Source organism: Schistocerca serialis, unplaced genomic scaffold (genome assembly GCF_023864345.2).
Source record: "Schistocerca serialis cubense isolate TAMUIC-IGC-003099 unplaced genomic scaffold, iqSchSeri2.2 HiC_scaffold_951, whole genome shotgun sequence".
Taxonomy (NCBI): domain Eukaryota; kingdom Metazoa; phylum Arthropoda; class Insecta; order Orthoptera; family Acrididae; genus Schistocerca; species Schistocerca serialis.
Genome location: NW_026048575.1, coordinates 19038 through 45882, shown reverse-complemented (window position 1 = coordinate 45882; position 26845 = coordinate 19038). Strand labels below are relative to the sequence as shown.

The window sequence follows — 26845 nt, the reverse complement described above, 5'->3', positions numbered from 1 at the left end:
CTTCGAAAATTTTCGCACCGCACTAGCTCATTCACCTCACTCTAACAGTGCGAACTCTTGTCGATATTTGGCCTCTCTCATGCATACTTCCTCTTTCGTTTCACTTTGCGTCTTACTTGATACCCGCCCTTAGAGCTGCTGATATACAATACTCGCAACCAATGTGTTTCTCTCTGTATCTCTTTTCGCCTATCACGAGTATTGCTTTTCCTCACATGGCAATTATGAAAACACCCACAGCTGAACAAACACTTCCATTCAGGGCCACGTCCATACTATCAATCATACACCAGTAATTTCACAGCTACTTGCTCCACTAATACATTTCTTATGTCTACTGTTCAACAGATGAAGAAGCAAAGTATACAACAAGTCTCTATGAACATCACTGTCAGGACATTTTACAGACCTACGCATACCATGCCAATCTGTATGCTTCAACTATGATGGCCCATGTGCTATGAATAAAGAAATTTCTCATAAAATAACAAATAATTTTACAACTATACAACTACTCCGACAAGCTCCTTACTAAAATGCTACATGTTTAGCAACCCCCCCATCATCTCAGAATAATCTCAAGCAGTGCTTTCATCCCATGCGCACTTCTTTGCAAACAAAACCACAAACTACTTTTTATACTAGCTTCCTTGTCACAGTGAACACGAAACTAATGCTAGTGCCTCAGTTTACTAAAAAGCTTTTTCCGCTTGCAACATATAAACTACCAACTTGAACCTCTGGGATTTTCGAACACACACACACACATACAGAAAACTTAATTCCACAGAAATTTAGGAGTAACAGTGGTTACCTCACATTTTCATACATACTCAAATAGCTACTTCTGTGCACTTCACACAATGTTCTCATCGTGTTCCACCAGAGAGCACAGTTATCACTATGCATGGATTCTGGTAAAGAGCATTAAATAAAAACAAACAGCCTGATCAAAGTGATTATCTGCACATCCTCTGCCAATATCATGTCACTCTATACCCGAGGGAAACTAGAATGCAGGGAAAGGAGCTTTGTTGTGAGCACTGTGTTGGTATTTCATCATTTACTGACCAAAGTCTTCTCAAGCCAAGTATGCACCAGCTCTGTGTATGGCTGGCTCAATCAAGAGCCCCTATCAATTTTACTTAAAAGACAAGCAGCATCAACAACTCACAGGAGGCACTGAACATTTTTACCATTATCTGCACCACCTTCCACTGATTTACTGAAGAAGAAACTGCAAAGTCTGGCCAATTTTGTACACAAGTAATCTTGAAAACATTGGAGTCAACAGCAGATTCATAGTTTCCAAGACTGTGGCTAGGAACAACCCTTCAATTTCAAGATTTATCTCTCACTCAGACACACCATACCCAAACTACACCTAGCAGGAAATTGCTACTTACTTCATTTCTAGCTATTTATGTCATATTCAACAACTGTCTCTTTCTCACCTAAATCTTCTACACAACTGAGTACACTGTTATGAACAAACACATTATGGCAACAAGCCAGTGCCACTAATATCCACTCTATTGAAAACCATTTAAATACTCATCCTGCCCAACTAACCACCATCTTCAGCCCAAAGCTCACTCACATCATACCTACAAATCACAAACTTCTGTGGTAAAAATAATTTTGGGTTTCAAAACATAATCTGCTAATCACATACCAGTATTTCTTACAAAGCCTATCATTCATCATTCACTTCCAAATATCAGTTTATATGCTGTTGTGCAACTGCAGTGCAAGTAAACACTCTCAAATCATCTAGAACTGAGGTACAGAAAGGGTTCACCAAGAGATTCCAGGTAGTCCTGTAGCTCTCTCTCTTTACACAATCGTCTAACACACTGCACGCCATTGCAGGGCAAATGTACTTGTTTCATTATACTACGACACGGCCTATTACAATTTCAGATTTTAAAAAAACAAATACTGCCTGATCCAACGTCATCCGCTACTCCACGCCCTTCATTCACACAACACAATCTACCTCTTGCAACTTACATTACGTTTTCACTTGTGATTATGGCTCAGCAATAGCCGAGCACTACGAAAAATACCTTATAGACTCATTTAATGTTCCCCTCCACGGAAATCTTTAGTAAAAGGCGAAAGATTTATTCGTTTTGAAGGGAAACCAGAGTGCCGATCAACGCCCTCACTTCAATACTTATGGCTGCTTCTCTATTACTTCTCCGCGAGAACGCGGAAAATTCTTTCCGTCTTGTCTACTTCTCTACCGTCAACAGACTTCCAGTGTCATGCAAGCACACACCCCAAACTAACTGTCAACGCTGAAACACGTGTCTGCCAAATGTCGTCGCTATTACTCTTTAGTTAACTATTTTCATCATTTCTGTCACCATTCAAGCTGCTTCATTACCTCACCTGCCGACAGATGGCAGCACGCCTAATTCCTGTCGGCGACTCACCGTCCGACATACAACGTCCGACACACAACTGCCCGCACTGCTCTGCATCTAACACTAATCTCTCTCCTCCCCACCACACTCGTTCACTGAAAAAACTGACAACTAGACAGTTCTTTGTACGCAAAACTAGGCCACATCAGACGCAACGTGTATGTAGATGTATGGTGCAAGGGAAATATCCCCCTGCTCCCACACATCTAATTAATACTAGTTGACAACAGAAATTAAATTTCTGTCGATAGTATTTGAACCAGTCTTATTCATTTGCCAATTTCATGCATTCCTTCTTGCAGATAACAGTGCCTTGCAAATCACTCAATTCATGTTTGCTAGCCAAACGTGCTCCTCCTAAATGTTTCGTACATCATGCATTAGTGGTGATTATCAAGACTGTGTTGTGTCTCAGCTTTTTATGGTCATCAATTGCACTCTTCTTGTGTTGCTCACTCATTCTTGTAACTCAAAAGTACGTCGTTGTCATCCAAGCCTAGCACTTGGAGCAGGCCAAATCAAATGGCTCGTCCCCGTGCCACTCGAGAAACTTCCACAAGGCTTTCATGACATGTCGCAATCAAAGTCCTTCCACAACCTGTAGCGACATTTCTGCAACGACGCGGGTCCCGATACCAAAGGTATGACTTACGCTTCTAATCTATATAATAAAACCACCACTCGGAAAGTGCTATTCCCTTCCCACATCCCTCAGAATGTGGCGAACGATCATCGATTACAACCAAGATGCGATGAATCTCGATCGCAAGCCTCACGCTCAGGGAGAGTGCTACCACTCATCATTGTGGTTACGTCTACTCCAGCTTTGAACTAGAGAGAGTTGAAGACATACTACAGAAATGATCCTGTGAAGTATGATCTTGCTTGCAAGCTATCACCGCTCGCTACTTATGCCACGAGACCGTCAACACGCCCTACGAGAATACGACACACTCTTCACATTTCGCGATTTACAAGCTAGGACATTCTGCAAAGAACCTACTTCTACTCTTACTTGGCCGCCATGATCTCACTCAGCTATTTTCTGCGCTACCAGTGCTTCTTGCGTTCCGAAATCAGAGACCATTGCCTCAGGCGAGACTGTATGTAAACACCGCTTGCACCTCCGGCCGCTAGATGGCGGCCTGGGGCACATACAGTAAGCATTCTATGGCGCAAGCAGACATGCCAAATAGCCACTGAAAGAGAAACACACAAGAGGGCATTCATAGGACTCTTGTGCTTTCTTTAAAACCGCCTCTCTCTTCGAAAATTTTCGCACCGCACTAGCTCATTCACCTCACTCTAACAGTGCGAACTCTTGTCGATATTTGGCCTCTCTCATGCATACTTCCTCTTTCGTTTCACTTTGCGTCTTACTTGATACCCGCCCTTAGAGCTGCTGATATACAATACTCGCAACCAATGTGTTTCTCTCTGTATCTCTTTTCGCCTATCACGAGTATTGCTTTTCCTCACATGGCAATTATGAAAACACCCACAGCTGAACAAACACTTCCATTCAGGGCCACGTCCATACTATCAATCATACACCAGTAATTTCACAGCTACTTGCTCCACTAATACATTTCTTATGTCTACTGTTCAACAGATGAAGAAGCAAAGTATACAACAAGTCTCTATGAACATCACTGTCAGGACATTTTACAGACCTACGCATACCATGCCAATCTGTATGCTTCAACTATGATGGCCCATGTGCTATGAATAAAGAAATTTCTCATAAAATAACAAATAATTTTACAACTATACAACTACTCCGACAAGCTCCTTACTAAAATGCTACATGTTTAGCAACCCCCCCATCATCTCAGAATAATCTCAAGCAGTGCTTTCATCCCATGCGCACTTCTTTGCAAACAAAACCACAAACTACTTTTTATACTAGCTTCCTTGTCACAGTGAACACGAAACTAATGCTAGTGCCTCAGTTTACTAAAAAGCTTTTTCCGCTTGCAACATATAAACTACCAACTTGAACCTCAGGGATTTTCGAACACACACACACACACATACAGAAAACTTAATTCCACAGAAATTTAGGAGTAACAGTGGTTACCTCACATTTTCATACATACTCAAATAGCTACTTCTGTGCACTTCACACAATGTTCTCATCGTGTTCCACCAGAGAGCACAGTTATCACTATGCATGGATTCTGGTAAAAGAGCATTAAATAAAAACAAACAGCCTGATCAAAGTGATTATCTGCACATCCTCTGCCAATATCATGTCACTCTATACCCGAGGGAAACTAGAATGCAGGGAAAGGAGCTTTGTTGTGAGCACTGTGTTGGTATTTCATCATTTACTAACCAAAGTCTTCTCAAGCCAAGTATGCACCAGCTCTGTGTATGGCTGGCTCAATCAAGAGCCCCTATCAATTTTACTTAAAAGACAAGCAGCATCAACAACTCACAGGAGGCACTGAACATTTTTACCATTATCTGCACCACCTTCCACTGATTTACTGAAGAAGAAACTGCAAAGTCTGGCCAATTTTGTACACAAGTAATCTTGAAAACATTGGAGTCAACAGCAGATTCATAGTTTCCAAGACTGTAGCTAGGAACAACCCTTCAATTTCAAGATTTATCTCTCACTCAGACACACCATACCCAAACTACACCTAGCAGGAAATTGCTACTTACTTCATTTCTAGCTATTTATGTCATATTCAACAACTGTCTCTTTCTCACCTAAATCTTCTACACAACTGAGTACACTGTTATGAACAAACACATTATGGCAACAAGCCAGTGCCACTAATATCCACTCTATTGAAAACCATTTAAATACTCATCCTGCCCAACTAACCACCATCTTCAGCCCAAAGCTCACTCACATCATACCTACAAATCACAAACTTCTGTGGTAAAAATAATTTTGGGTTTCAAAACATAATCTGCTAATCACATACCAGTATTTCTTACAAAGCCTATCATTCATCATTCACTTCCAAATATCAGTTTATATGCTGTTGTGCAACTGCAGTGCAAGTAAACACTCTCAAATCATCTAGAACTGAGGTACGGAAAGGGTTCACCAAGAGATTCCAGGTAGTCCTGTAGCTCTCTCTCTTTACACAATCGTCTAACACACTGCACGCCATTGCAGGGCAAATGTACTTGTTTCATTATACTACGACACGGCCTATTACAATTTCAGATTTTAAAAAAACAAATACTGCCTGATCCAACGTCATCCGCTACTCCACGCCCTTCATTCACACAACACAATCTACCTCTTGCAACTTACATTACGTTTTCACTTGTGATTATGGCTCAGCAATAGCCGAGCACTACGAAAAATACCTTATAGACTCATTTAATGTTCCCCTCCACGGAAATCTTTAGTAAAAGGCGAAAGATTTATTCGTTTTGAAGGGAAACCAGAGTGCCGATCAACGCCCTCACTTCAATACTTATGGCTGCTTCTCTATTACTTCTCCGCGAGAACGCGGAAAATTCTTTCCGTCTTGTCTACTTCTCTACCGTCAACAGACTTCCAGTGTCATGCAAGCACACACCCCAAACTAACTGTCAACGCTGAAACACGTGTCTGCCAAATGTCGTCGCTATTACTCTTTAGTTAACTATTTTCATCATTTCTGTCACCATTCAAGCTGCTTCATTACCTCACCTGCCGACAGATGGCAGCACGCCTAATTCCTGTCGGCGACTCACCGTCCGACATACAACGTCCGACACACAACTGCCCGCACTGCTCTGCATCTAACACTAATCTCTCTCCTCCCCACCACACTCGTTCACTGAAAAAACTGACAACTAGACAGTTCTTTGTACGCAAAACTAGGCCACATCAGACGCAACGTGTATGTAGATGTATGGTGCAAGGGAAATATCCCCCTGCTCCCACACATCTAATTAATACTAGTTGACAACAGAAATTAAATTTCTGTCGATAGTATTTGAACCAGTCTTATTCATTTGCCAATTTCATGCATTCCTTCTTGCAGATAACAGTGCCTTGCAAATCACTCAATTCATGTTTGCTAGCCAAACGTGCTCCTCCTAAATGTTTCGTACATCATGCATTAGTGGTGATTATCAAGACTGTGTTGTGTCTCAGCTTTTTATGGTCATCAATTGCACTCTTCTTGTGTTGCTCACTCATTCTTGTAACTCAAAAGTACGTCGTTGTCATCCAAGCCTAGCACTTGGAGCAGGCCAAATCAAATGGCTCGTCCCCGTGCCACTCGAGAAACTTCCACAAGGCTTTCATGACATGTCGCAATCAAAGTCCTTCCACAACCTGTAGCGACATTTCTGCAACGACACGGGTCCCGATACCAAAGGTATGACTTACGCTTCTAATCTATATAATAAAACCACCACTCGGAAAGCGCTATTCCCTTCCCACATCCCTCAGAATGTGGCGAACGATCATCGATTACAACCAAGATGCGATGAATCTCGATCGCAAGCCTCACGCTCAGGGAGAGTGCTACCACTCATCATTGTGGTTACGTCTACTCCAGCTTTGAACTAGAGAGAGTTGAAGACATACTACAGAAATGATCCTGTGAAGTATGATCTTGCTTGCAAGCTATCACCGCTCGCTACTTATGCCACGAGACCGTCAACACGCCCTACGAGAATACGACACACTCTTCACATTTCGCGATTTACAAGCTAGGACATTCTGCAAAGAACCTACTTCTACTCTTACTTGGCCGCCATGATCTCACTCAGCTATTTTCTGCGCTACCAGTGCTTCTTGCGTTCCGAAATCAGAGACCATTGCCTCAGGCGAGACTGTATGTAAACACCGCTTGCACCTCCGGCCGCTAGATGGCGGCCTGGGGCACATACAGTAGCATTCTATGGCGCAAGCAGACATGCCAAATAGCCACTGAAAGAGAAACACACAAGAGGGCATTCATAGGACTCTTGTGCTTTCTTTAAAACCGCCTCTCTCTTCGAAAATTTTCGCACCGCACTAGCTCATTCACCTCACTCTAACAGTGCGAACTCTTGTCGATATTTGGCCTCTCTCATGCATACTTCCTCTTTCGTTTCACTTTGCGTCTTACTTGATACCCGCCCTTAGAGCTGCTGATATACAATACTCGCAACCAATGTGTTTCTCTCTGTATCTCTTTTCGCCTATCACGAGTATTGCTTTTCCTCACATGGCAATTATGAAAACACCCACAGCTGAACAAACACTTCCATTCAGGGCCACGTCCATACTATCAATCATACACCAGTAATTTCGCAGCTACTTGCTCCACTAATACATTTCTTATGTCTACTGTTCAACAGATGAAGAAGCAAAGTATACAACAAGTCTCTATGAACATCACTGTCAGGACATTTTACAGACCTACGCATACCATGCCAATCTGTATGCTTCAACTATGATGGCCCATGTGCTATGAATAAAGAAATTTCTCATAAAATAACAAATAATTTTACAACTATACAACTACTCCGACAAGCTCCTTACTAAAATGCTACATGTTTAGCAACCCCCCCCCATCATCTCAGAATAATCTCAAGCAGTGCTTTCATCCCATGAGCACTTCTTTGCAAACAAAACCACAAACTACTTTTTATACTAGCTTCCTTGTCACAGTGAACACGAAACTAATGCTAGTGCCTCAGTTTACTAAAAAGCTTTTTCCGCTTGCAACATATAAACTACCAACTTGAACCTCTGGGATTTTCAAACACACACACATACAGAAAACTTAATTCCACAGAAATTTAGGAGTAACAGTGGTTACCTCACATTTTCATACATACTCAAATAGCTACTTCTGTGCACTTCACACAATGTTCTCATCGTGTTCCACCAGAGAGCACAGTTATCACTATGCATGGATTCTGGTAAAAGAGCATTAAATAAAAACAAACAGCCTGATCAAAGTGATTATCTGCACATCCTCTGCCAATATCATGTCACTCTATACCCGAGGGAAACTAGAATGCAGGGAAAGGAGCTTTGTTGTGAGCACTGTGTTGGTATTTCATCATTTACTGACCAAAGTCTTCTCAAGCCAAGTATGCACCAGCTCTGTGTATGGCTGGCTCAATCAAGAGCCCCTATCAATTTTACTTAAAAGACAAGCAGCATCAACAACTCACAGGAGGCACTGAACATTTTTACCATTATCTGCACCACCTTCCACTGATTTACTGAAGAAGAAACTGCAAAGTCTGGCCAATTTTGTACACAAGTAATCTTGAAAACATTGGAGTCAACAGCAGATTCATAGTTTCCAAGACTGTAGCTAGGAACAACCCTTCAATTTCAAGATTTATCTCTCACTCAGACACACCATACCCAAACTACACCTAGCAGGAAATTGCTACTTACTTCATTTCTAGCTATTTATGTCATATTCAACAACTGTCTCTTTCTCACCTAAATCTTCTACACAACTGAGTACACTGTTATGAACAAACACATTATGGCAACAAGCCAGTGCCACTAATATCCACTCTATTGAAAACCATTTAAATACTCATCCTGCCCAACTAACCACCATCTTCAGCCCAAAGCTCACTCACATCATACCTACAAATCACAAACTTCTGTGGTAAAAATAATTTTGGGTTTCAAAACATAATCTGCTAATCACATACCAGTATTTCTTACAAAGCCTATCATTCATCATTCACTTCCAAATATCAGTTTATATGCTGTTGTGCAACTGCAGTGCAAGTAAACACTCTCAAATCATCTAGAACTGAGGTACGGAAAGGGTTCACCAAGAGATTCCAGGTAGTCCTGTAGCTCTCTCTCTTTACACAATCGTCTAACACACTGCACGCCATTGCAGGGCAAATGTACTTGTTTCATTATACTACGACACGGCCTATTACAATTTCAGATTTTAAAAAAACAAATACTGCCTGATCCAACGTCATCCGCTACTCCACGCCCTTCATTCACACAACACAATCTACCTCTTGCAACTTACATTACGTTTTCACTTGTGATTATGGCTCAGCAATAGCCGAGCACTACGAAAAATACCTTATAGACTCATTTAATGTTCCCCTCCACGGAAATCTTTAGTAAAAGGCGAAAGATTTATTCGTTTTGAAGGGAAACCAGAGTGCCGATCAACGCCCTCACTTCAATACTTATGGCTGCTTCTCTATTACTTCTCCGCGAGAACGCGGAAAATTCTTTCCGTCTTGTCTACTTCTCTACCGTCAACAGACTTCCAGTGTCATGCAAGCACACACCCCAAACTAACTGTCAACGCTGAAACACGTGTCTGCCAAATGTCGTCGCTATTACTCTTTAGTTAACTATTTTCATCATTTCTGTCACCATTCAAGCTGCTTCATTACCTCACCTGCCGACAGATGGCAGCACGCCTAATTCCTGTCGGCGACTCACCGTCCGACATACAACGTCCGACACACAACTGCCCGCACTGCTCTGCATCTAACACTAATCTCTCTCCTCCCCACCACACTCGTTCACTGAAAAAACTGACAACTAGACAGTTCTTTGTACGCAAAACTAGGCCACATCAGACGCAACGTGTATGTAGATGTATGGTGCAAGGGAAATATCCCCCTGCTCCCACACATCTAATTAATACTAGTTGACAACAGAAATTAAATTTCTGTCGATAGTATTTGAACCAGTCTTATTCATTTGCCAATTTCATGCATTCCTTCTTGCAGATAACAGTGCCTTGCAAATCACTCAATTCATGTTTGCTAGCCAAACGTGCTCCTCCTAAATGTTTCGTACATCATGCATTAGTGGTGATTATCAAGACTGTGTTGTGTCTCAGCTTTTTATGGTCATCAATTGCACTCTTCTTGTGTTGCTCACTCATTCTTGTAACTCAAAAGTACGTCGTTGTCATCCAAGCCTAGCACTTGGAGCAGGCCAAATCAAATGGCTCGTCCCCGTGCCACTCGAGAAACTTCCACAAGGCTTTCATGACATGTCGCAATCAAAGTCCTTCCACAACCTGTAGCGACATTTCTGCAACGACGCGGGTCCCGATACCAAAGGTATGACTTACGCTTCTAATCTATATAATAAAACCACCACTCGGAAAGTGCTATTCCCTTCCCACATCCCTCAGAATGTGGCGAACGATCATCGATTACAACCAAGATGCGATGAATCTCGATCGCAAGCCTCACGCTCAGGGAGAGTGCTACCACTCATCATTGTGGTTACGTCTACTCCAGCTTTGAACTAGAGAGAGTTGAAGACATACTACAGAAATGATCCTGTGAAGTATGATCTTGCTTGCAAGCTATCACCGCTCGCTACTTATGCCACGAGACCGTCAACACGCCCTACGAGAATACGACACACTCTTCACATTTCGCGATTTACAAGCTAGGACATTCTGCAAAGAACCTACTTCTACTCTTACTTGGCCGCCATGATCTCACTCAGCTATTTTCTGCGCTACCAGTGCTTCTTGCGTTCCGAAATCAGAGACCATTGCCTCAGGCGAGACTGTATGTAAACACCGCTTGCACCTCCGGCCGCTAGATGGCGGCCTGGGGCACATACAGTAGCATTCTATGGCGCAAGCAGACATGCCAAATAGCCACTGAAAGAGAAACACACAAGAGGGCATTCATAGGACTCTTGTGCTTTCTTTAAAACCGCCTCTCTCTTCGAAAATTTTCGCACCGCACTAGCTCATTCACCTCACTCTAACAGTGCGAACTCTTGTCGATATTTGGCCTCTCTCATGCATACTTCCTCTTTCGTTTCACTTTGCGTCTTACTTGATACCCGCCCTTAGAGCTGCTGATATACAATACTCGCAACCAATGTGTTTCTCTCTGTATCTCTTTTCGCCTATCACGAGTATTGCTTTTCCTCACATGGCAATTATGAAAACACCCACAGCTGCACAAACACTTCCATTCAGGGCCACGTCCATACTATCAATCATACACCAGTAATTTCACAGCTACTTGCTCCACTAATACATTTCTTATGTCTACTGTTCAACAGATGAAGAAGCAAAGTATACAACAAGTCTCTATGAACATCACTGTCAGGACATTTTACAGACCTACGCATACCATGCCAATCTGTATGCTTCAACTATGATGGCCCATGTGCTATGAATAAAGAAATTTCTCATAAAATAACAAATAATTTTACAACTATACAACTACTCCGACAAGCTCCTTACTAAAATGCTACATGTTTAGCAACCCCCCCATCATCTCAGAATAATCTCAAGCAGTGCTTTCATCCCATGCGCACTTCTTTGCAAACAAAACCACAAACTACTTTTTATACTAGCTTCCTTGTCACAGTGAACACGAAACTAATGCTAGTGCCTCAGTTTACTAAAAAGCTTTTTCCGCTTGCAACATATAAACTACCAACTTGAACCTCAGGGATTTTCGAACACACACACACACACATACAGAAAACTTAATTCCACAGAAATTTAGGAGTAACAGTGGTTACCTCACATTTTCATACATACTCAAATAGCTACTTCTGTGCACTTCACACAATGTTCTCATCGTGTTCCACCAGAGAGCACAGTTATCACTATGCATGGATTCTGGTAAAAGAGCATTAAATAAAAACAAACAGCCTGATCAAAGTGATTATCTGCACATCCTCTGCCAATATCATGTCACTCTATACCCGAGGGAAACTAGAATGCAGGGAAAGGAGCTTTGTTGTGAGCACTGTGTTGGTATTTCATCATTTACTAACCAAAGTCTTCTCAAGCCAAGTATGCACCAGCTCTGTGTATGGCTGGCTCAATCAAGAGCCCCTATCAATTTTACTTAAAAGACAAGCAGCATCAACAACTCACAGGAGGCACTGAACATTTTTACCATTATCTGCACCACCTTCCACTGATTTACTGAAGAAGAAACTGCAAAGTCTGGCCAATTTTGTACACAAGTAATCTTGAAAACATTGGAGTCAACAGCAGATTCATAGTTTCCAAGACTGTAGCTAGGAACAACCCTTCAATTTCAAGATTTATCTCTCACTCAGACACACCATACCCAAACTACACCTAGCAGGAAATTGCTACTTACTTCATTTCTAGCTATTTATGTCATATTCAACAACTGTCTCTTTCTCACCTAAATCTTCTACACAACTGAGTACACTGTTATGAACAAACACATTATGGCAACAAGCCAGTGCCACTAATATCCACTCTATTGAAAACCATTTAAATACTCATCCTGCCCAACTAACCACCATCTTCAGCCCAAAGCTCACTCACATCATACCTACAAATCACAAACTTCTGTGGTAAAAATAATTTTGGGTTTCAAAACATAATCTGCTAATCACATACCAGTATTTCTTACAAAGCCTATCATTCATCATTCACTTCCAAATATCAGTTTATATGCTGTTGTGCAACTGCAGTGCAAGTAAACACTCTCAAATCATCTAGAACTGAGGTACGGAAAGGGTTCACCAAGAGATTCCAGGTAGTCCTGTAGCTCTCTCTCTTTACACAATCGTCTAACACACTGCACGCCATTGCAGGGCAAATGTACTTGTTTCATTATACTACGACACGGCCTATTACAATTTCAGATTTTAAAAAAACAAATACTGCCTGATCCAACGTCATCCGCTACTCCACGCCCTTCATTCACACAACACAATCTACCTCTTGCAACTTACATTACGTTTTCACTTGTGATTATGGCTCAGCAATAGCCGAGCACTACGAAAAATACCTTATAGACTCATTTAATGTTCCCCTCCACGGAAATCTTTAGTAAAAGGCGAAAGATTTATTCGTTTTGAAGGGAAACCAGAGTGCCGATCAACGCCCTCACTTCAATACTTATGGCTGCTTCTCTATTACTTCTCCGCGAGAACGCGGAAAATTCTTTCCGTCTTGTCTACTTCTCTACCGTCAACAGACTTCCAGTGTCATGCAAGCACACACCCCAAACTAACTGTCAACGCTGAAACACGTGTCTGCCAAATGTCGTCGCTATTACTCTTTAGTTAACTATTTTCATCATTTCTGTCACCATTCAAGCTGCTTCATTACCTCACCTGCCGACAGATGGCAGCACGCCTAATTCCTGTCGGCGACTCACCGTCCGACATACAACGTCCGACACACAACTGCCCGCACTGCTCTGCATCTAACACTAATCTCTCTCCTCCCCACCACACTCGTTCACTGAAAAAACTGACAACTAGACAGTTCTTTGTACGCAAAACTAGGCCACATCAGACGCAACGTGTATGTAGATGTATGGTGCAAGGGAAATATCCCCCTGCTCCCACACATCTAATTAATACTAGTTGACAACAGAAATTAAATTTCTGTCGATAGTATTTGAACCAGTCTTATTCATTTGCCAATTTCATGCATTCCTTCTTGCAGATAACAGTGCCTTGCAAATCACTCAATTCATGTTTGCTAGCCAAACGTGCTCCTCCTAAATGTTTCGTACATCATGCATTAGTGGTGATTATCAAGACTGTGTTGTGTCTCAGCTTTTTATGGTCATCAATTGCACTCTTCTTGTGTTGCTCACTCATTCTTGTAACTCAAAAGTACGTCGTTGTCATCCAAGCCTAGCACTTGGAGCAGGCCAAATCAAATGGCTCGTCCCCGTGCCACTCGAGAAACTTCCACAAGGCTTTCATGACATGTCGCAATCAAAGTCCATCCACAACCTGTAGCGACATTTCTGCAACGACGCGGGTCCCGATACCAAAGGTATGACTTACGCTTCTAATCTATATAATAAAACCACCACTCGGAAAGCGCTATTCCCTTCCCACATCCCTCAGAATGTGGCGAACGATCATCGATTACAACCAAGATGCGATGAATCTCGATCGCAAGCCTCACGCTCAGGGAGAGTGCTACCACTCATCATTGTGGTTACGTCTACTCCAGCTTTGAACTAGAGAGAGTTGAAGACATACTACAGAAATGATCCTGTGAAGTATGATCTTGCTTGCAAGCTATCACCGCTCGCTACTTATGCCACGAGACCGTCAACACGCCCTACGAGAATACGACACACTCTTCACATTTCGCGATTTACAAGCTAGGACATTCTGCAAAGAACCTACTTCTACTCTTACTTGGCCGCCATGATCTCACTCAGCTATTTTCTGCGCTACCAGTGCTTCTTGCGTTCCGAAATCAGAGACCATTGCCTCAGGCGAGACTGTATGTAAACACCGCTTGCACCTCCGGCCGCTAGATGGCGGCCTGGGGCACATACAGTAGCATTCTATGGCGCAAGCAGACATGCCAAATAGCCACTGAAAGAGAAACACACAAGAGGGCATTCATAGGACTCTTGTGCTTTCTTTAAAACCGCCTCTCTCTTCGAAAATTTTCGCACCGCACTAGCTCATTCACCTCACTCTAACAGTGCGAACTCTTGTCGATATTTGGCCTCTCTCATGCATACTTCCTCTTTCGTTTCACTTTGCGTCTTACTTGATACCCGCCCTTAGAGCTGCTGATATACAATACTCGCAACCAATGTGTTTCTCTCTGTATCTCTTTTCGCCTATCACGAGTATTGCTTTTCCTCACATGGCAATTATGAAAACACCCACAGCTGAACAAACACTTCCATTCAGGGCCACGTCCATACTATCAATCATACACCAGTAATTTCACAGCTACTTGCTCCACTAATACATTTCTTATGTCTACTGTTCAACAGATGAAGAAGCAAAGTATACAACAAGTCTCTATGAACATCACTGTCAGGACATTTTACAGACCTACGCATACCATGCCAATCTGTATGCTTCAACTATGATGGCCCATGTGCTATGAATAAAGAAATTTCTCATAAAATAACAAATAATTTTACAACTATACAACTACTCCGACAAGCTCCTTACTAAAATGCTACATGTTTAGCAACCCCCCCATCATCTCAGAATAATCTCAAGCAGTGCTTTCATCCCATGCGCACTTCTTTGCAAACAAAACCACAAACTACTTTTTATACTAGCTTCCTTGTCACAGTGAACACGAAACTAATGCTAGTGCCTCAGTTTACTAAAAAGCTTTTTCCGCTTGCAACATATAAACTACCAACTTGAACCTCTGGGATTTTCGAACACACACACACACATACAGAAAACTTAATTCCACAGAAATTTAGGAGTAACAGTGGTTACCTCACATTTTCATACATACTCAAATAGCTACTTCTGTGCACTTCACACAATGTTCTCATCGTGTTCCACCAGAGAGCACAGTTATCACTATGCATGGATTCTGGTAAAAGAGCATTAAATAAAAACAAACAGCCTGATCAAAGTGATTATCTGCACATCCTCTGCCAATATCATGTCACTCTATACCCGAGGGAAACTAGAATGCAGGGAAAGGAGCTTTGTTGTGAGCACTGTGTTGGTATTTCATCATTTACTAACCAAAGTCTTCTCAAGCCAAGTATGCACCAGCTCTGTGTATGGCTGGCTCAATCAAGAGCCCCTATCAATTTTACTTAAAAGACAAGCAGCATCAACAACTCACAGGAGGCACTGAACATTTTTACCATTATCTGCACCACCTTCCACTGATTTACTGAAGAAGAAACTGCAAAGTCTGGCCAATTTTGTACACAAGTAATCTTGAAAACATTGGAGTCAACAGCAGATTCATAGTTTCCAAGACTGTAGCTAGGAACAACCCTTCAATTTCAAGATTTATCTCTCACTCAGACACACCATACCCAAACTACACCTAGCAGGAAATTGCTACTTACTTCATTTCTAGCTATTTATGTCATATTCAACAACTGTCTCTTTCTCACCTAAATCTTCTACACAACTGAGTACACTGTTATGAACAAACACATTATGGCAACAAGCCAGTGCCACTAATATCCACTCTATTGAAAACCATTTAAATACTCATCCTGCCCAACTAACCACCATCTTCAGCCCAAAGCTCACTCACATCATACCTACAAATCACAAACTTCTGTGGTAAAAATAATTTTGGGTTTCAAAACATAATCTGCTAATCACATACCAGTATTTCTTACAAAGCCTATCATTCATCATTCACTTCCAAATATCAGTTTATATGCTGTTGTGCAACTGCAGTGCAAGTAAACACTCTCAAATCATCTAGAACTGAGGTACAGAAAGGGTTCACCAAGAGATTCCAGGTAGTCCTGTAGCTCTCTCTCTTTACACAATCGTCTAACACACTGCACGCCATTGCAGGGCAAATGTACTTGTTTCATTATACTACGACACGGCCTATTACAATTTCAGATTTTAAAAAAACAAATACTGCCTGATCCAACGTCATCCGCTACTCCACGCCCTTCATTCACACAACACAATCTACCTCTTGCAACTTACATTACGTTTTCACTTGTGATTATGGCTCAGCAATAGCCGAGCACTACGAAAAATACCTTATAGACTCATTTAATGTTCCCCTCCACGGAAATCTTTAGTAAAAGGCGAAAGATTTATTCGTTTTGAAGGGAAACCAGAGTGCCGATCAACGCCCTCACTTCAATACTTATGGCTGCTTCTCTATTACTTCTCCGCGAGAACGCGGAAAATTCTTTCCGTCTTGTCTACTTCTCTACCGTCAACAGACTTCCAGTGTCATGCAAGCACACACCCCAAACTAACTGTCAACGCTGAAACACGTGTCTGCCAAATGTCGTCGCTATTACTCTTTAGTTAACTATTTTCATCATTTCTGTCACCATTCAAGCTGCTTCATTACCTCACCTGCCGACAGATGGCAGCACGCCTAATTCCTGTCGGCGACTCACCGTCCGACATACAACGTCCGACACACAACTGCCCGCACTGCTCTGCATCTAACACTAATCTCTCTCCTCCCCACCACACTCGTTCACTGAAAAAACTGACAACTAGACAGTTCTTTGTACGCAAAACTAGGCCACATCAGACGCAACGTGTATGTAGATGTATGGTGCAAGGGAAATATCCCCCTGCTCCCACACATCTAATTAATACTAGTTGACAACAGAAATTAAATTTCTGTCGATAGTATTTGAACCAGTCTTATTCATTTGCCAATTTCATGCATTCCTTCTTGCAGATAACAGTGCCTTGCAAATCACTCAATTCATGTTTGCTAGCCAAACGTGCTCCTCCTAAATGTTTCGTACATCATGCATTAGTGGTGATTATCAAGACTGTGTTGTGTCTCAGCTTTTTATGGTCATCAATTGCACTCTTCTTGTGTTGCTCACTCATTCTTGTAACTCAAAAGTACGTCGTTGTCATCCAAGCCTAGCACTTGGAGCAGGCCAAATCAAATGGCTCGTCCCCGTGCCACTCGAGAAACTTCCACAAGGCTTTCATGACATGTCGCAATCAAAGTCCTTCCACAACCTGTAGCGACATTTCTGCAACGACGCGGGTCCCGATACCAAAGGTATGACTTACGCTTCTAATCTATATAATAAAACCACCACTCGGAAAGTGCTATTCCCTTCCCACATCCCTCAGAATGTGGCGAACGATCATCGATTACAACCAAGATGCGATGAATCTCGATCGCAAGCCTCACGCTCAGGGAGAGTGCTACCACTCATCATTGTGGTTACGTCTACTCCAGCTTTGAACTAGAGAGAGTTGAAGACATACTACAGAAATGATCCTGTGAAGTATGATCTTGCTTGCAAGCTATCACCGCTCGCTACTTATGCCACGAGACCGTCAACACGCCCTACGAGAATACGACACACTCTTCACATTTCGCGATTTACAAGCTAGGACATTCTGCAAAGAACCTACTTCTACTCTTACTTGGCCGCCATGATCTCACTCAGCTATTTTCTGCGCTACCAGTGCTTCTTGCGTTCCGAAATCAGAGACCATTGCCTCAGGCGAGACTGTATGTAAACACCGCTTGCACCTCCGGCCGCTAGATGGCGGCCTGGGGCACATACAGTAGCATTCTATGGCGCAAGCAGACATGCCAAATAGCCACTGAAAGAGAAACACACAAGAGGGCATTCATAGGACTCTTGTGCTTTCTTTAAAACCGCCTCTCTCTTCGAAAATTTTCGCACCGCACTAGCTCATTCACCTCACTCTAACAGTGCGAACTCTTGTCGATATTTGGCCTCTCTCATGCATACTTCCTCTTTCGTTTCACTTTGCGTCTTACTTGATACCCGCCCTTAGAGCTGCTGATATACAATACTCGCAACCAATGTGTTTCTCTCTGTATCTCTTTTCGCCTATCACGAGTATTGCTTTTCCTCACATGGCAATTATGAAAACACCCACAGCTGAACAAACACTTCCATTCAGGGCCACGTCCATACTATCAATCATACACCAGTAATTTCACAGCTACTTGCTCCACTAATACATTTCTTATGTCTACTGTTCAACAGATGAAGAAGCAAAGTATACAACAAGTCTCTATGAACATCACTGTCAGGACATTTTACAGACCTACGCATACCATGCCAATCTGTATGCTTCAACTATGATGGCCCATGTGCTATGAATAAAGAAATTTCTCATAAAATAACAAATAATTTTACAACTATACAACTACTCCGACAAGCTCCTTACTAAAATGCTACATGTTTAGCAACCCCCCCATCATCTCAGAATAATCTCAAGCAGTGCTTTCATCCCATGCGCACTTCTTTGCAAACAAAACCACAAACTACTTTTTATACTAGCTTCCTTGTCACAGTGAACACGAAACTAATGCTAGTGCCTCAGTTTACTAAAAAGCTTTTTCCGCTTGCAACATATAAACTACCAACTTGAACCTCTGGGATTTTCGAACACACACACACACATACAGAAAACTTAATTCCACAGAAATTTAGGAGTAACAGTGGTTACCTCACATTTTCATACATACTCAAATAGCTACTTCTGTGCACTTCACACAATGTTCTCATCGTGTTCCACCAGAGAGCACAGTTATCACTATGCATGGATTCTGGTAAAAGAGCATTAAATAAAAACAAACAGCCTGATCAAAGTGATTATCTGCACATCCTCTGCCAATATCATGTCACTCTATACCCGAGGGAAACTAGAATGCAGGGAAAGGAGCTTTGTTGTGAGCACTGTGTTGGTATTTCATCATTTACTAACCAAAGTCTTCTCAAGCCAAGTATGCACCAGCTCTGTGTATGGCTGGCTCAATCAAGAGCCCCTATCAATTTTACTTAAAAGACAAGCAGCATCAACAACTCACAGGAGGCACTGAACATTTTTACCATTATCTGCACCACCTTCCACTGATTTACTGAAGAAGAAACTGCAAAGTCTGGCCAATTTTGTACACAAGTAATCTTGAAAACATTGGAGTCAACAGCAGATTCATAGTTTCCAAGACTGTAGCTAGGAACAACCCTTCAATTTCAAGATTTATCTCTCACTCAGACACACCATACCCAAACTACACCTAGCAGGAAATTGCTACTTACTTCATTTCTAGCTATTTATGTCATATTCAACAACTGTCTCTTTCTCACCTAAATCTTCTACACAACTGAGTACACTGTTATGAACAAACACATTATGGCAACAAGCCAGTGCCACTAATATCCACTCTATTGAAAACCATTTAAATACTCATCCTGCCCAACTAACCACCATCTTCAGCCCAAAGCTCACTCACATCATACCTACAAATCACAAACTTCTGTGGTAAAAATAATTTTGGGTTTCAAAACATAATCTGCTAATCACATACCAGTATTTCTTACAAAGCCTATCATTCATCATTCACTTCCAAATATCAGTTTATATGCTGTTGTGCAACTGCAGTGCAAGTAAACACTCTCAAATCATCTAGAACTGAGGTACGGAAAGGGTTCACCAAGAGATTCCAGGTAGTCCTGTAGCTCTCTCTCTTTACACAATCGTCTAACACACTGCACGCCATTGCAGGGCAAATGTACTTGTTTCATTATACTACGACACGGCCTATTACAATTTCAGATTTTAAAAAAACAAATACTGCCTGATCCAACGTCATCCGCTACTCCACGCCCTTCATTCACACAACACAATCTACCTCTTGCAACTTACATTACGTTTTCACTTGTGATTATGGCTCAGCAATAGCCGAGCACTACGAAAAATACCTTATAGACTCATTTAATGTTCCCCTCCACGGAAATCTTTAGTAAAAGGCGAAAGATTTATTCGTTTTGAAGGGAAACCAGAGTGCCGATCAACGCCCTCACTTCAATACTTATGGCTGCTTCTCTATTACTTCTCCGCGAGAACGCGGAAAATTCTTTCCGTCTTGTCTACTTCTCTACCGTCAACAGACTTCCAGTGTCATGCAAGCACACACCCCAAACTAACTGTCAACGCTGAAACACGTGTCTGCCAAATGTCGTCGCTATTACTCTTTAGTTAACTATTTTCATCATTTCTGTCACCATTCAAGCTGCTTCATTACCTCACCTGCCGACAGATGGCAGCACGCCTAATTCCTGTCGGCGACTCACCGTCCGACATACAACGTCCGACACACAACTGCCCGCACTGCTCTGCATCTAACACTAATCTCTCTCCTCCCCACCACACTCGTTCACTGAAAAAACTGACAACTAGACAGTTCTTTGTACGCAAAACTAGGCCACATCAGACGCAACGTGTATGTAGATGTATGGTGCAAGGGAAATATCCCCCTGCTCCCACACATCTAATTAATACTAGTTGACAACAGAAATTAAATTTCTGTCGATAGTATTTGAACCAGTCTTATTCATTTGCCAATTTCATGCATTCCTTCTTGCAGATAACAGTGCCTTGCAAATCACTCAATTCATGTTTGCTAGCCAAACGTGCTCCTCCTAAATGTTTCGTACATCATGCATTAGTGGTGATTATCAAGACTGTGTTGTGTCTCAGCTTTTTATGGTCATCAATTGCACTCTTCTTGTGTTGCTCACTCATTCTTGTAACTCAAAAGTACGTCGTTGTCATCCAAGCCTAGCACTTGGAGCAGGCCAAATCAAATGGCTCGTCCCCGTGCCACTCGAGAAACTTCCACAAGGCTTTCATGACATGTCGCAATCAAAGTCCTTCCACAACCTGTAGCGACATTTCTGCAACGACACGGGTCCCGATACCAAAGGTATGACTTACGCTTCTAATCTATATAATAAAACCACCACTCGGAAAGCGCTATTCCCTTCCCACATCCCTCAGAATGTGGCGAACGATCATCGATTACAACCAAGATGCGATGAATCTCGATCGCAAGCCTCACGCTCAGGGAGAGTGCTACCACTCATCATTGTGGTTACGTCTACTCCAGCTTTGAACTAGAGAGAGTTGAAGACATACTACAGAAATGATCCTGTGAAGTATGATCTTGCTTGCAAGCTATCACCGCTCGCTACTTATGCCACGAGACCGTCAACACGCCCTACGAGAATACGACACACTCTTCACATTTCGCGATTTACAAGCTAGGACATTCTGCAAAGAACCTACTTCTACTCTTACTTGGCCGCCATGATCTCACTCAGCTATTTTCTGCGCTACCAGTGCTTCTTGCGTTCCGAAATCAGAGACCATTGCCTCAGGCGAGACTGTATGTAAACACCGCTTGCACCTCCGGCCGCTAGATGGCGGCCTGGGGCACATACAGTAGCATTCTATGGCGCAAGCAGACATGCCAAATAGCCACTGAAAGAGAAACACACAAGAGGGCATTCATAGGACTCTTGTGCTTTCTTTAAAACCGCCTCTCTCTTCGAAAATTTTCGCACCGCACTAGCTCATTCACCTCACTCTAACAGTGCGAACTCTTGTCGATATTTGGCCTCTCTCATGCATACTTCCTCTTTCGTTTCACTTTGCGTCTTACTTGATACCCGCCCTTAGAGCTGCTGATATACAATACTCGCAACCAATGTGTTTCTCTCTGTATCTCTTTTCGCCTATCACGAGTATTGCTTTTCCTCACATGGCAATTATGAAAACACCCACAGCTGAACAAACACTTCCATTCAGGGCCACGTCCATACTATCAATCATACACCAGTAATTTCGCAGCTACTTGCTCCACTAATACATTTCTTATGTCTACTGTTCAACAGATGAAGAAGCAAAGTATACAACAAGTCTCTATGAACATCACTGTCAGGACATTTTACAGACCTACGCATACCATGCCAATCTGTATGCTTCAACTATGATGGCCCATGTGCTATGAATAAAGAAATTTCTCATAAAATAACAAATAATTTTACAACTATACAACTACTCCGACAAGCTCCTTACTAAAATGCTACATGTTTAGCAACCCCCCCCCATCATCTCAGAATAATCTCAAGCAGTGCTTTCATCCCATGAGCACTTCTTTGCAAACAAAACCACAAACTACTTTTTATACTAGCTTCCTTGTCACAGTGAACACGAAACTAATGCTAGTGCCTCAGTTTACTAAAAAGCTTTTTCCGCTTGCAACATATAAACTACCAACTTGAACCTCTGGGATTTTCAAACACACACACATACAGAAAACTTAATTCCACAGAAATTTAGGAGTAACAGTGGTTACCTCACATTTTCATACATACTCAAATAGCTACTTCTGTGCACTTCACACAATGTTCTCATCGTGTTCCACCAGAGAGCACAGTTATCACTATGCATGGATTCTGGTAAAAGAGCATTAAATAAAAACAAACAGCCTGATCAAAGTGATTATCTGCACATCCTCTGCCAATATCATGTCACTCTATACCCGAGGGAAACTAGAATGCAGGGAAAGGAGCTTTGTTGTGAGCACTGTGTTGGTATTTCATCATTTACTGACCAAAGTCTTCTCAAGCCAAGTATGCACCAGCTCTGTGTATGGCTGGCTCAATCAAGAGCCCCTATCAATTTTACTTAAAAGACAAGCAGCATCAACAACTCACAGGAGGCACTGAACATTTTTACCATTATCTGCACCACCTTCCACTGATTTACTGAAGAAGAAACTGCAAAGTCTGGCCAATTTTGTACACAAGTAATCTTGAAAACATTGGAGTCAACAGCAGATTCATAGTTTCCAAGACTGTAGCTAGGAACAACCCTTCAATTTCAAGATTTATCTCTCACTCAGACACACCATACCCAAACTACACCTAGCAGGAAATTGCTACTTACTTCATTTCTAGCTATTTATGTCATATTCAACAACTGTCTCTTTCTCACCTAAATCTTCTACACAACTGAGTACACTGTTATGAACAAACACATTATGGCAACAAGCCAGTGCCACTAATATCCACTCTATTGAAAACCATTTAAATACTCATCCTGCCCAACTAACCACCATCTTCAGCCCAAAGCTCACTCACATCATACCTACAAATCACAAACTTCTGTGGTAAAAATAATTTTGGGTTTCAAAACATAATCTGCTAATCACATACCAGTATTTCTTACAAAGCCTATCATTCATCATTCACTTCCAAATATCAGTTTATATGCTGTTGTGCAACTGCAGTGCAAGTAAACACTCTCAAATCATCTAGAACTGAGGTACGGAAAGGGTTCACCAAGAGATTCCAGGTAGTCCTGTAGCTCTCTCTCTTTACACAATCGTCTAACACACTGCACGCCATTGCAGGGCAAATGTACTTGTTTCATTATACTACGACACGGCCTATTACAATTTCAGATTTTAAAAAAACAAATACTGCCTGATCCAACGTCATCCGCTACTCCACGCCCTTCATTCACACAACACAATCTACCTCTTGCAACTTACATTACGTTTTCACTTGTGATTATGGCTCAGCAATAGCCGAGCACTACGAAAAATACCTTATAGACTCATTTAATGTTCCCCTCCACGGAAATCTTTAGTAAAAGGCGAAAGATTTATTCGTTTTGAAGGGAAACCAGAGTGCCGATCAACGCCCTCACTTCAATACTTATGGCTGCTTCTCTATTACTTCTCCGCGAGAACGCGGAAAATTCTTTCCGTCTTGTCTACTTCTCTACCGTCAACAGACTTCCAGTGTCATGCAAGCACACACCCCAAACTAACTGTCAACGCTGAAACACGTGTCTGCCAAATGTCGTCGCTATTACTCTTTAGTTAACTATTTTCATCATTTCTGTCACCATTCAAGCTGCTTCATTACCTCACCTGCCGACAGATGGCAGCACGCCTAATTCCTGTCGGCGACTCACCGTCCGACATACAACGTCCGACACACAACTGCCCGCACTGCTCTGCATCTAACACTAATCTCTCTCCTCCCCACCACACTCGTTCACTGAAAAAACTGACAACTAGACAGTTCTTTGTACGCAAAACTAGGCCACATCAGACGCAACGTGTATGTAGATGTATGGTGCAAGGGAAATATCCCCCTGCTCCCACACATCTAATTAATACTAGTTGACAACAGAAATTAAATTTCTGTCGATAGTATTTGAACCAGTCTTATTCATTTGCCAATTTCATGCATTCCTTCTTGCAGATAACAGTGCCTTGCAAATCACTCAATTCATGTTTGCTAGCCAAACGTGCTCCTCCTAAATGTTTCGTACATCATGCATTAGTGGTGATTATCAAGACTGTGTTGTGTCTCAGCTTTTTATGGTCATCAATTGCACTCTTCTTGTGTTGCTCACTCATTCTTGTAACTCAAAAGTACGTCGTTGTCATCCAAGCCTAGCACTTGGAGCAGGCCAAATCAAATGGCTCGTCCCCGTGCCACTCGAGAAACTTCCACAAGGCTTTCATGACATGTCGCAATCAAAGTCCTTCCACAACCTGTAGCGACATTTCTGCAACGACGCGGGTCCCGATACCAAAGGTATGACTTACGCTTCTAATCTATATAATAAAACCACCACTCGGAAAGTGCTATTCCCTTCCCACATCCCTCAGAATGTGGCGAACGATCATCGATTACAACCAAGATGCGATGAATCTCGATCGCAAGCCTCACGCTCAGGGAGAGTGCTACCACTCATCATTGTGGTTACGTCTACTCCAGCTTTGAACTAGAGAGAGTTGAAGACATACTACAGAAATGATCCTGTGAAGTATGATCTTGCTTGCAAGCTATCACCGCTCGCTACTTATGCCACGAGACCGTCAACACGCCCTACGAGAATACGACACACTCTTCACATTTCGCGATTTACAAGCTAGGACATTCTGCAAAGAACCTACTTCTACTCTTACTTGGCCGCCATGATCTCACTCAGCTATTTTCTGCGCTACCAGTGCTTCTTGCGTTCCGAAATCAGAGACCATTGCCTCAGGCGAGACTGTATGTAAACACCGCTTGCACCTCCGGCCGCTAGATGGCGGCCTGGGGCACATACAGTAGCATTCTATGGCGCAAGCAGACATGCCAAATAGCCACTGAAAGAGAAACACACAAGAGGGCATTCATAGGACTCTTGTGCTTTCTTTAAAACCGCCTCTCTCTTCGAAAATTTTCGCACCGCACTAGCTCATTCACCTCACTCTAACAGTGCGAACTCTTGTCGATATTTGGCCTCTCTCATGCATACTTCCTCTTTCGTTTCACTTTGCGTCTTACTTGATACCCGCCCTTAGAGCTGCTGATATACAATACTCGCAACCAATGTGTTTCTCTCTGTATCTCTTTTCGCCTATCACGAGTATTGCTTTTCCTCACATGGCAATTATGAAAACACCCACAGCTGCACAAACACTTCCATTCAGGGCCACGTCCATACTATCAATCATACACCAGTAATTTCACAGCTACTTGCTCCACTAATACATTTCTTATGTCTACTGTTCAACAGATGAAGAAGCAAAGTATACAACAAGTCTCTATGAACATCACTGTCAGGACATTTTACAGACCTACGCATACCATGCCAATCTGTATGCTTCAACTATGATGGCCCATGTGCTATGAATAAAGAAATTTCTCATAAAATAACAAATAATTTTACAACTATACAACTACTCCGACAAGCTCCTTACTAAAATGCTACATGTTTAGCAACCCCCCCATCATCTCAGAATAATCTCAAGCAGTGCTTTCATCCCATGCGCACTTCTTTGCAAACAAAACCACAAACTACTTTTTATACTAGCTTCCTTGTCACAGTGAACACGAAACTAATGCTAGTGCCTCAGTTTACTAAAAAGCTTTTTCCGCTTGCAACATATAAACTACCAACTTGAACCTCAGGGATTTTCGAACACACACACACACACATACAGAAAACTTAATTCCACAGAAATTTAGGAGTAACAGTGGTTACCTCACATTTTCATACATACTCAAATAGCTACTTCTGTGCACTTCACACAATGTTCTCATCGTGTTCCACCAGAGAGCACAGTTATCACTATGCATGGATTCTGGTAAAAGAGCATTAAATAAAAACAAACAGCCTGATCAAAGTGATTATCTGCACA

General features: G+C 42.1%; 14 non-coding genes across 14 annotated transcripts; all 14 read right to left on the bottom strand.

The window, feature by feature from the left end:
- Positions 1-2036: 2036 nt before the first annotated feature.
- On the bottom strand, positions 2037-2155 carry LOC126453634 (U5 spliceosomal RNA). Its single transcript, XR_007584940.1, has one exon. It is a non-coding gene; the product is annotated as a U5 spliceosomal RNA (small nuclear RNA).
- A 953-nt stretch (positions 2156-3108) lies between these two features.
- LOC126453620 (small nucleolar RNA U3) lies at positions 3109-3315 on the bottom strand. The gene has a single exon (XR_007584927.1). It is a non-coding gene; the product is annotated as a small nucleolar RNA U3 (small nucleolar RNA).
- A 2420-nt stretch (positions 3316-5735) lies between these two features.
- Positions 5736-5854, bottom strand: LOC126453633 (U5 spliceosomal RNA). The gene has a single exon (XR_007584939.1). It is a non-coding gene; the product is annotated as a U5 spliceosomal RNA (small nuclear RNA).
- Positions 5855-6807: 953 nt separating this feature from the next.
- On the bottom strand, positions 6808-7014 carry LOC126453638 (small nucleolar RNA U3). The gene has a single exon (XR_007584943.1). It is a non-coding gene; the product is annotated as a small nucleolar RNA U3 (small nucleolar RNA).
- Positions 7015-9429: 2415 nt separating this feature from the next.
- Positions 9430-9548, bottom strand: LOC126453632 (U5 spliceosomal RNA). The gene has a single exon (XR_007584938.1). It is a non-coding gene; the product is annotated as a U5 spliceosomal RNA (small nuclear RNA).
- A 953-nt stretch (positions 9549-10501) lies between these two features.
- Positions 10502-10708, bottom strand: LOC126453619 (small nucleolar RNA U3). The gene has a single exon (XR_007584926.1). It is a non-coding gene; the product is annotated as a small nucleolar RNA U3 (small nucleolar RNA).
- A 2419-nt stretch (positions 10709-13127) lies between these two features.
- Positions 13128-13246, bottom strand: LOC126453631 (U5 spliceosomal RNA). The gene has a single exon (XR_007584937.1). It is a non-coding gene; the product is annotated as a U5 spliceosomal RNA (small nuclear RNA).
- Positions 13247-14199: 953 nt separating this feature from the next.
- Positions 14200-14406, bottom strand: LOC126453637 (small nucleolar RNA U3). The gene has a single exon (XR_007584942.1). It is a non-coding gene; the product is annotated as a small nucleolar RNA U3 (small nucleolar RNA).
- A 2417-nt stretch (positions 14407-16823) lies between these two features.
- On the bottom strand, positions 16824-16942 carry LOC126453630 (U5 spliceosomal RNA). Its single transcript, XR_007584936.1, has one exon. It is a non-coding gene; the product is annotated as a U5 spliceosomal RNA (small nuclear RNA).
- A 953-nt stretch (positions 16943-17895) lies between these two features.
- LOC126453618 (small nucleolar RNA U3) lies at positions 17896-18102 on the bottom strand. Its single transcript, XR_007584925.1, has one exon. It is a non-coding gene; the product is annotated as a small nucleolar RNA U3 (small nucleolar RNA).
- Positions 18103-20519: 2417 nt separating this feature from the next.
- On the bottom strand, positions 20520-20638 carry LOC126453629 (U5 spliceosomal RNA). The gene has a single exon (XR_007584935.1). It is a non-coding gene; the product is annotated as a U5 spliceosomal RNA (small nuclear RNA).
- A 953-nt stretch (positions 20639-21591) lies between these two features.
- Positions 21592-21798, bottom strand: LOC126453636 (small nucleolar RNA U3). The gene has a single exon (XR_007584941.1). It is a non-coding gene; the product is annotated as a small nucleolar RNA U3 (small nucleolar RNA).
- Positions 21799-24213: 2415 nt separating this feature from the next.
- On the bottom strand, positions 24214-24332 carry LOC126453627 (U5 spliceosomal RNA). Its single transcript, XR_007584934.1, has one exon. It is a non-coding gene; the product is annotated as a U5 spliceosomal RNA (small nuclear RNA).
- A 953-nt stretch (positions 24333-25285) lies between these two features.
- Positions 25286-25492, bottom strand: LOC126453616 (small nucleolar RNA U3). Its single transcript, XR_007584924.1, has one exon. It is a non-coding gene; the product is annotated as a small nucleolar RNA U3 (small nucleolar RNA).
- Positions 25493-26845: the final 1353 nt, after the last annotated feature.